Genomic DNA, 8,167 nt, shown 5'->3' with positions numbered 1-8,167 from the left:
CTCCTTCTCCTGTCCTTTCTTTTTATGAGTACTGGGGGGTTTACTTTGAAATACTTCTGTTGCTTTCTCTTATGTCGCCCCAAAGAAAAAATCCCATGTGAACGTCCAGAGAACGCCTGTCTTTGCAAACCAATTGCAGATCGTGCTTTGTCTATAAAATAAGGGTGGCTTCTAATTTGCATATACATTCGATTTTTAGAGCGTCAGATTGAATTTTTTTACCTTGGGAGGTTTGAGTACTTTGGACATATCATAGCCAATATTTACAGGGTGTCGAAATCTAGAAATTGGAATTGTAAAGAAAGATTCGCAAGTCGTGGTGGAAGCTCGTCTTTTCTGCGTCATTTTCTATAGAACATTGTTTTTAATACCTTTCGGAAACTTTGGCGACGAGTCGGGGATTTGGATCATTTCAGTTATCTTAATTTGTGCTATTTTATTACAACTGCGAATTCCGTATGAGATCGTTCTCTGTCGTGGGAAGACCAGCCAGCGGAATTTCAGTGCGGAGAGTCAACCTCTATCTCCTTTGCTTGTGTGGGAATATCAATTCCAATTGATGTGTTTAAAAAGCATAGTTGGATATCTTAACAGAAGTCGTGTTGATGGTTCTGAACCCCGCACGTTGGCACTGATAATTAATACGGGAAAAGTTCCAGAATAATTTTCGAACGCCAAATACCAAGCAATCACCACGTTGTTTCTACACTAAATAAAATCGTTGTGTTCGTCAAGGCCGACGGTTTTTTGAGCATTATAATTTAAAAAGCCCTCTATTTCATGGTTAGCAACCTGTAGAAATGGCCTTCTAAGTTTTATGATAACTGCGATATTCAATTTTTACTTTTCGAAAAAATTCAATCGAATTCAGCAACTCCAAGAAGTTATTGAAACAAATTTTAAATAACACCTAGCATAAATCTGGGCACGAATATCAAATTTAACATGAGAACTCTAATTTGGGGCGCACTTTGGTCCTTCCACAAAACCTTATTCGGATAACGATGAACTGCGTCTTCACATGCAAACGGAGGTGGTGACTGGCAAAAGAAACGTAAGTATAAAACGTGCACCCTCTCGGAACACAACCGAAAAAGCAAGCCCCGCTTTTCTTTATGTTCTCGTGTTCAAAGGATCTCCTCTCTTCCACCTAAAAATATCCCTCTTTAATATTCCGTGAACAAACAGCCAATCAAAACTAAATTTGATTAACGTCAGCCTCGAAATATACTGCACACCTTTTGTTCTCTGATCGCCAATAACACGTGCTTATCTTGATACTAATTAAATTTCACCTGACGCATCGCGATAGCAAATGTTCTTGTCGCAAAGGTCTGATAAACTGTTTAATACAACGCCCAAATACGACCAGATGTTCCTACCTTTTAATACGTAATTTTACTTTTACAATCAAAAGAAACCAATTACAAGGCTATTAATACTTAAAGAAATTTTAAACATTTAACAATTCTTAAATCAAAGATGAACTTTAAAATAAAATAAAAAGAACAAATTCCGTGCCTAATTCAAAACCAGCAACAAAATTGATATTCCACATAGTGTGACCCATAAGTATACGTAGATGTAACGAAAACCGAGATTCCCATGATGAGACGCGAACGATCGACCGACAGTTTGTGTTGCAATTACGAAATATATTGTTACACAGTCACCAATGCTACAAAATTCGAGTTTTGTTGATAAACAACGCAATTTACTATTCCCACCCATCTCTTTGCTGATTTAATTCACTTCTGTGCGTAATGCGAAATATTAAAATGAAATATCGTCCACAATAAATTTTAATTACATTCTCGTAAGCGAGTTACCGCAAATGTACACGCTAGTATACAGTACTATTAAGGACCCTAACAAAACAATTTATTGATTGTAGTATTTATACCCGTACGTCGGGCTACGTAAGACAAAGTTTAATCTGCAAAAACAAAATTTCTCTCTTAATTTCGTTTGTAAAGACCTCGTGTACCGTATAAATATTAAACAAAATAATTTATAACTTTTAATTAAGTTAGCTATCCGTGCTTTTCATTTACTAAACTGTCTGCCTTTCTCTTCAAATATGTCCGCCGAAATTGTGAAAGGAACTATATTTTTTCATTTGAATTAATTGTCAAATAATGCTCGCAACTTTGCCTTATTACGTTCTACAAGAAATCTAATTAGGACGCTGGAGCCAATCCTTTAGAGGGTAATATCTATATCGCCCTTAATGAGATTATTCGGAATGTTCTTAAGAAAATGTTATTTTAGCCCTCACTAATTTGCATAGGTCCTTCATTAAAACTGATTTAGCAAAAACAAAAAATGTAAATGTGGCAGATTTAAATGAATAGTATTTGCAACGCAAGGCTTCCAGAACGTCCAATCGATATCTACAAACCAGCGCAAACCGCAGTGGAAAAATACAAAGAAAAAAACAGATGTATGATTAAAAAAGTTAGCTAACGTGGCAACTATCGACAAGTTTCCAATCATCACTTTTCCAAGCTGTTATTAAAACAGCAATATCGCCCCTTTTTTACGTCCTTTAATCTAAAGAGCTTGCACGAAATGAATGGAAGGGTGCAAAAAGTTGCTAATCCTTGTCCTTCGTGCAGTACGTGAAATTGAAATAAAAAGTTAATTGCGGTTTACACATGAAGAGATTTAAATTAATTGCTCCACTCGTCTAATCTCAAATTACATCGTCCGACGAATTTCCAAGTTTGAAGCGATTTGGGTGATTATCGTCCTTTTCTGCTCGGATTATCTCAAAAACAACTGATACGATTTTCGACTCGACGAAACCTTTTCAGCGATATTAAACAAGTTTATAGCGACCGCTTTGTGTGAAGTTATACGAATGCATCAATTTGCAAAAATGTGCAAAGCAGAATAGAAGGATTTTATTTTATTTAGGGGTTGACGGGGAAAATGCAGCAAATTTAGATAAAAAAAAGGAACCTCTCCGTTTACGTGCGTTACTTTAAAGAAAGTCGGAAAATAAGACACCTAATTGAAGAAGATCGAAGCGTGTCCCGCTCATCCGCCCTCCTAGAGGCCATTGGCACTTGGTACAGGGCTGATTTATTATCCCAGAAGTCGCTTGAGCCAAATCAGTGAAAACAGGGGAAGTTATTTGAGGTTGACAATTGCCTGACTACTTTAAATTTACAGTGGCTTATGCCCAAAAGTCTAGACTTTTAATCTTTATATAAATGATAACGAAAGGTACGGCTACGGCCCTTTTGCTTCTGGTTGACAACGTTGATACAGAAATGAGTTGAGTACAACCCTCCTTACACCACCAATGAATGGGAACCACCGTTCGACGGCAACCTTTTTCGTTGGATTTCGAAGAATGCCAACAGTTGCAGAACGCAGTTGTTTTTCTGGTAGATCCTCGTTTTTGAAGATTACAAACAAACCACAATTTTCCTTGTTACTGTTGCGGTTAATTAGTTTGATGAACAATGGAGGGAAACATTTGTTTCAATTATTACGAAATAGGAGAAAATTGCGATCTGTAACAAAATACACTTGCTGTTTTATGGTTTTTTTTACGCTGTGGCAATTAGAATATTTTTGTACGGCGAAATAATTCAATCCGTTCTAAGGCTCTGCTGCAGTGAAAATTATCATTCAAATTTTCGAAAAAAACAAGTCGCATACGATGTGGAGACAATAAGTGATACTGGAAAAAATAAGTAAAAAAATCGAGGTAGCTTCATTCGGCCTTAAAAAATTTTTGTATGCTAAAGTAATCAAATCGTTCTTAGCGCATAACTTTGGATCCAGTAAAAATATTGGGGTCAAAATTTTGGAATAGACTTTCCTTAACTAACCACATGCCTCTGTGTCTCCAATTTTATAAAATTTTATCTGCGTTCCGAAAAATTGCTTTGCAAACTTTCGTGTAATTGCAGAATTTATTACCACACAGTAGTAAAGTAAAAAGCGAAACTCGACACGGTAAGGCATAGGCAATTGTAGAGAGAATGTTGGACAATTTTTCCTTTTATTAAATTTTTATAAACAAAGCAGATCTGAGCAAATTAATAAAATCAACACGCCCCTCAAGAAAACCCACCTCTAGTGTTGATAAAAGTATTCAATACAGCCAATCGGGGAATTTTAACGATAATTTATACCAACACCATTTTATATTTACATTAAAATTATATATTCGTATAACAGCATCAAATAGTTACTCTTAAATTGTAAATAAACACAATCTCAATTTCTAAAGATATTTTTTTATTTATATTTACCTACCTCACATTATCAATATAGATAATGCGGTGCGATTAAATGTATGACTATACCTATGGCACAGATTAAAATCTGCACCTATGGGTACTTTCATCCAACACAAATAAATAGACTTATAGAACAAATCTTTTCCTCATATGTACCTATAGTAATTCAACACTGTTGGCATGTAATGTAATCTAACAATTTACAATTGTTAATTAGGCACGTTGCTATAAAACTACGGGCCACCTTTTTTTAGCGCATTTTCGTAAAAATACAAAAATGTCTGGTCACTTTGTTCGCCAGTCTGTCCGTTTGTCTGTCCGCCCGCCCGTCTGTCTGTCTGCCCTTACGGCTGTATCGCTACTATATGATTATCTTAAGTTCTACTTTTTAGCGTTATTGTAAAAAAACCAACAAACCGTTTTTTACATGTTCCATAATTTTACACTTTTGCCGTTCATTAACTATCCTTGATATCGTTAAAATTTTGTATTGCTGTCTGTCGTCTGCAGTGGTCGAAGTGAGGCGGTATGCGGCGGTATGGCATACCGATAGATTTTTAGTTTTTGTGAAACATACCGGTAATAAATTTATCCACATAGGCATAACGGATAAAGTTTTTTCATGATAATATACGCATACATACAATACTAAGATTTTATCAGTTCAGCCATACCGGTAAAAAATATTTGCCACTTCGACCACTGGTCGTCTGTCTGTTGGTCTGTCTGTTGGTCTGTCTGTCTGTTCCTTTGTCTGTCCCTCTATCTGCCCGCGTGAACGATAACTTTGTTTAGAAATGTCCGATCGCTTTTACATCTCCATTAGTTATTACCTGAATTGCATGAAATTCAATATGGGCATAGCTTTAGCCCTATAATACGCAATGCCAAAAGTTAAGTCGAATCGATTCAAAATTCACAGTGCCATTTTCGCATCTCGACCATTTATAAACCGAATGGCAAACTTTATTATTTATAAAAGTATTTGAATGAAATGTGATAGGTACATAGGTACTTGGAGTAAATGAAAATCTAACGCCAATTTCAAAATTTGGTTTTGCGCATGCGCAGTGCCAATTTTTTTATTTATGGAATAATTTAAACGAAAATTGATATATAGGCACTTGGAATAAAGGAAAATCAAGCGCCAGTTTCAAAATTTGCTTTTTTAGGCTATCATCACAAAAACGTTGATTTTGTGGTCGCTTTTGCGGCCATAAAGTTTCACTTTATTATAAAGTTTCACTTTATTGTACGCTTCTGTCAAACTTTACTTTATTGTACACATCTGTCAAACTGTACTTATTTGAAACTGATGTGTGAGAAACAGTAATCTGTTTGATACAAAGCGTCTATCTGGTCTAGCCCCATCAAGGATAGGGCCATCCACGTGTGTTTTTTTCATTTTCGGACTTGTAGGAATGTTTCACACTATTTTGCATAATCACAATGTTCACATTTAAAATTATAGTTTGACGTTTCAATCTTTGCTGCTTGCAGACCTTTTTGAAGTGTAGAACCAAAACATGAGGGAGATGTTATTGCTTACATTATTATACGAAGAATCACCAGCAATTAACTGAGAACACAAGTAGCTACCTATACCTACCATCAAAGTAGGTAATCAGGTTTCTAATAATTGTACAGCATGTTAACTATAAGGTCTTGGAAGCCACAGTTACGAAGGACCTATTGCATTTGACATTATTAAAATCTTGTGCAACGGAGAAAGTTGTGATTGTACTTTTACTCTCAAACGCCTGCTCTTATATCATACCTATATGACTTAGGGTCGCAACGCTTGCAGCTTCCAAAATTTCATTTGGGGTATCTGAACTGTCGCTATCGCCCATTTTGATACGCACAAAACACACGCAAAGATGCTAATTATAATTACATTTATGACAGGAAATGCTTTGTTTTTAATTGTCTAAGATAACTATGATTTTCAGAAAAAATATGTTTATGAGCAAATTTTTGAATTCTTTTTTGATGATCGCCTAAAAAATGTTGTGTGCACCTTGGCCAAAAGTGATTTGTTAGGCCTCATCGGAATTGCGGCCTCGGCTACCGCCTCGGCCGCAAACAGCAGCTTCGGCCAAAAAAGATCACTTTTACGGCCTTGGTACACAAATAACTATTGCGCATGCGCAGTGTCAACTTTTTTATTTATGGAAGTATTTAAATGAAATTTGATACATAGGCCCTTGAACGAAGGAAACTCTAACATTAGTTTCAAAATTTAGGTTTGCGCATGCGCAGTTCTAACTTTTTTATTTAGAAAAGCATTGAAATTAAATTCTTCTTATAAACAGAAATTGAAGTAGCACGTCAAAAATGGATTGCCCATGTGCAACGCTATCTTTCATATTATTGTTGCCGGATTTTTACGATTTTAACAGAAGTTGCATCTTACAAATTGGAAATGCGCTTTATGTAAATCGTTTACGATTACTTTTTAACTTGTTCGATATTTGGGTCGTTATGATGTCAAGACTTGCACCAAGGAAGGAATGTTTCTACGTTTATTACTAAAAAGTCATGGGTAATAAAAAATCAATTTTTTTCATGTAGGTACCATAATTTTACTCTTTTACCATTTATTGTAGGTACATAATATAAATTCGATATTCTAAGGCTACCAAATGCTTAGAAAATGAAATTGAAATGACGTGACGTGTCAAAGAATAAATTGTGCATGTGCAACTTTCTTATTTGTGGACGAATTTTTCTGAAATTTTAAAAGATCTATATATTGGCCCGTATGAATAAAAGTAAGCAAATGCTTATACTTGCAAAATTCATAGTAAATACTCGTAAGTGCTCCTTCACACTGGACGACTTAGCAGCGCTATAAGCAGAAGGACAGGACGCAGTGCAGCGCTGCTAAACCATGCTAAACAGACCAGCATGAAGGGGCAGTTACGAGTATTTACTTTGAATGTTGTAAGTATAAGCATTTGCTTACTTTTATTCATACGGGCCATTGTTCCTTATTTATTTATGTCCAAAAATTTTATATATTTGCATGTCCATGTTTATAGATTTTAATGTGTGTTTTTACTTTTTATAATTTGTAACCATTTGACACATTTTTGCGTACGTATTGCTATAATGTGTATATACATAGTGCACTTTTTGAGAATTAGCAAAACGTGCTATTGTTTGCGTTTTGTCCGTCCGTCCGTCGGGACCCACTTCTACCGTTTTGAACTACTTCTAGGGGAATGGTCCTAGAGTCCTGGAATTTTTTGCAGTAGGTAGCCTATACCTTGAAGCTGTGTCAGACGACCATCAAATTTCGCTGTTTCACTCTGTTGTGACGTTACGAAACGTCCATGTAATGTGCCTTTCTTACTGGATAGTTTTATCCTTCATGGTACTCTAATGAATGGTCTCAACGAAAGGAATTAATTTCTACCAACTATAGCCCTCCTCGACTTCTTACCGTGATATCGGATTGTCGGAAGAGGGTACTCACAAAGGGAGATTGAGATGTCTGCAAGAAATATATCCATTGGTGATGTCAAAACAAAAGCTATTTCGGTTAAAAAAATGTGCTTTATCTGCACAAGAGTTGTGCACAATTTACACTTGTTTTCATTATTTGCAATTTAGATTGGATTTTTTTGTAGTAGGACATTCCTGTCCTTTTGTTGTTCTTGGTGCATTTTGTTTCAAAATGTGGGCGGATTTTCCCGAAACTAAAAAATCAATTGGGTTACCTGTGCTATTTTTTTCGCAAAAAAGACTGCTAACGTGGAAATGCGCCTTTTATTGTAGACGATTCTGATAATAAAGTGGAGATTTACCTGCGCATACCTTCTTTAGTTACTGAATGTGCAATCATTTATTGTTTTTTATCGGTTACTTCTTGTGCAATTAGGTAGTCATTTCCAATAATTTGG

Source organism: Photinus pyralis, unplaced genomic scaffold, assembly GCF_008802855.1.
Source record: "Photinus pyralis isolate 1611_PpyrPB1 unplaced genomic scaffold, Ppyr1.3 Ppyr1.4_LG5, whole genome shotgun sequence".
Taxonomy (NCBI): domain Eukaryota; kingdom Metazoa; phylum Arthropoda; class Insecta; order Coleoptera; family Lampyridae; genus Photinus; species Photinus pyralis.
This window is presented reverse-complemented; position numbering follows the sequence as displayed.